Raw genomic sequence first — 2,500 nt, 5'->3', positions numbered from 1 at the left:
AGACTCTTGTATGCATGGAGCAAAATGTCTTTCCTTCAAATATCTGCCTCCTTGAATTTCAATCTCGTTCGGGGAGAAAAGGGTTGATTTCAAAGTGTTTTTTAAAAAAAATATGTTTATAAAATGCTACTGAGACCACAACGTCATCTCATGAGGACACTTCTTAAAATTACCTGTCTTGTGTAGTCTCCCGCGAGAATCAGAAATTAAATGAAAAACGTAAAACAGCCATCTTTACACGTAGTGTTCACACGATTTACAAAAACAAAAATTAGCTAAGATATCAATTTTCTGCTAAAACATTATCTGTTTTTGTTATTGTTCTTTTAATTAATGGTTATCTCCAATAATTTTAATTCATGCAAAATCTAAATGACGTACTATGGAAATTTTGTCTGAAATTGTGGTATGGGCAATTGTTCAAATGTTACAGAGCCATGACCGCCTGTTTCTTCATTAGTATGCCCACCGTCCGTATAGCCTTACCAATTTCCATTCTCTTTTAGTCCGTCAAAATAAACATGGTTGGCAAATAAATTGTGGTGCTACAAACTCCATCCAACTCTACATTTGTCTACGTATATAAAGGGAGCCATCTTTATACTCAGCAATCTTAAACAGCTGCGGTCAACCCTTGGGAACAGGAGTTCACCCTTTATCATGGAGATACACGGTCTCTGGGCGTAGTGATAGGGAACGAAAATATCGAACAGTTTGTCTGAGCAAATATAGACCAAAGCAGGCTAGAAGGAGACCTCTGTACTTATGTATTGAGCACTGTAATCTATCTATTGCTTCTTCGTGATACAACATAAGCACACACACGCACGAACACACACACGCACATACACACACACACACGCCATATACTTGGGTTGAATTGTTCGACTAAATCCTTCATGGCTGCAATCCTGTGAATAAAACGAAAGATAAAAGATATAATTGATTGTGTGTGTATGCATTTGTGTTTGTGTGTATGAGTGTGTGTGTGTGTGTGCGTGAGTTCATTCGCCTGCTTAACGTCCGCTTTTTTATGCCAGTCTAAGTCAGACAAGGCAGAATTCTTCCATGTCACCAACCCTTATCCCTTTTCCAATTATTTTTTTTTATTCCCGAGGTCTCCTTCTAGCTTGTGTTAGTCTTTATTATTTGTTCTGATTTACTGCTCGTTATGTTTGTTCGCTATCGCTACACCGAAAGACCATGTATCTCTATGATGAAAGGAGAACCCTTGATACTAAAGGTTAACAGTAAGATGGCTTCTTTTATATACGTGAACAAATTTAGAGTTAGATGGAGCTTGTAGCACCACATAGTTTATTTGCCAAGTATGTTTATCTTGGCAGGCTAAAAGACAATGGAAATTCGTAGACAGACTGATGGAGAAACAGACGGTCTTAGTTCTACGACATTTGAACTTAAAATATGTACCCATGGGGCAACCGAAATCTTTCAGACAAAATTTGCAGAATCTGTCATTTCGATTTTGCATAAATTAGAATCGTTGGAGATAACAATTAATTACATACATAATAGCGAAAAATAGATAATGTTTTAGCGGAAAATAGATAATATCTTAGCTGCTAGCTTTGTGATTATAGTAGTTGATATATAAAAATTCTAATCGTTGGTGTTGAAATAATAAGAACAGAGAAATGTAGATTTGGGAGATATTGAAAGATGGATCGTTAGAATTGAAATATGGAGAACAGAGATATGTGCAGCAGAGGCAAAAATATTGGTTTCAGATTTTTGCTTAAGTCCAGCAATTTCGAGTGAGGGAGTTTGTCGAGGTAATCTTCAAGTTTAGGTGGGTAAAAAAGTAAATAAAAATATTCAAGGGAAATAACTGAACGACTTACCAGTATTATCCGTTTTCTTCTAGCTGTTTATAAATAAATCACACCCTAACGTTAATCAAATCACGTGTGTGATTTATTTATAAACAGAGATGTACGGAGAATACTGGTAAGATGTTCAGTTACTTCCCTTGAATATTTTTATTTACTTTTTTTACCCCCCTAAACTTGAAGATTACCGTTTGTCGATTACATCAACCCTGGTTTTTGATTGATATATTTATTTCATCGATCTCGAAAGGATGAAAGGCAAAATCAACTTCGGCGGAATTTGAACTCAGAACGAAAAGACGGACGAAATGCCGCTAAGTATTTTGCCCGGCGTGCTAATGATTCTGCCAGCTCACCGCCTTAATAATAATAATAATAATAATAATAATAATAATAATAATAATAATAATAATAATGATAATCCATTCTACTAAGGGCACAAGGCCTGAAATTTGTGGGGAGGGGGCTGGTCGATTACATTGACCCCAGTGCTCGACTGGGGGGTCATTTCCTCGACCTCGAAAGAATAAAAGGCAAAGTCGACCTCGGTGGAATTTAACTCAGAATGTACCGCCCGAGCAGCACATGCTATTAGTTTCATTTGGAAATTTGAAAGCTTTGCAGAAACGACAATTTGAGTGTAGCACACC

At 36.6% G+C, this 2,500-nt stretch overlaps 1 long non-coding RNA gene across 1 annotated transcript in view; it reads right to left on the bottom strand.

Annotated features, from left to right (window-relative positions):
- Positions 1–2,500, bottom strand: part of LOC149131420 (uncharacterized) — a 3,636-nt gene that overhangs the window by 173 nt on the left and 963 nt on the right. The window contains exon 2 of the long non-coding RNA XR_016238019.1: positions 1–911. This exon is cut by the window's left edge and continues 173 nt beyond it. This is a non-coding gene — a long non-coding RNA (uncharacterized LOC149131420). The remainder of the gene's footprint in view (positions 912–2,500) is intronic.

This window comes from Octopus bimaculoides, chromosome 22 (genome assembly GCF_046866305.1).
Source record: "Octopus bimaculoides isolate indiv1 chromosome 22, ASM4686630v1, whole genome shotgun sequence".
Taxonomy (NCBI): domain Eukaryota; kingdom Metazoa; phylum Mollusca; class Cephalopoda; order Octopoda; family Octopodidae; genus Octopus; species Octopus bimaculoides.
Note: the sequence above shows the minus strand (reverse complement) of the source record. Positions and strands in the feature narration are given on the sequence as shown.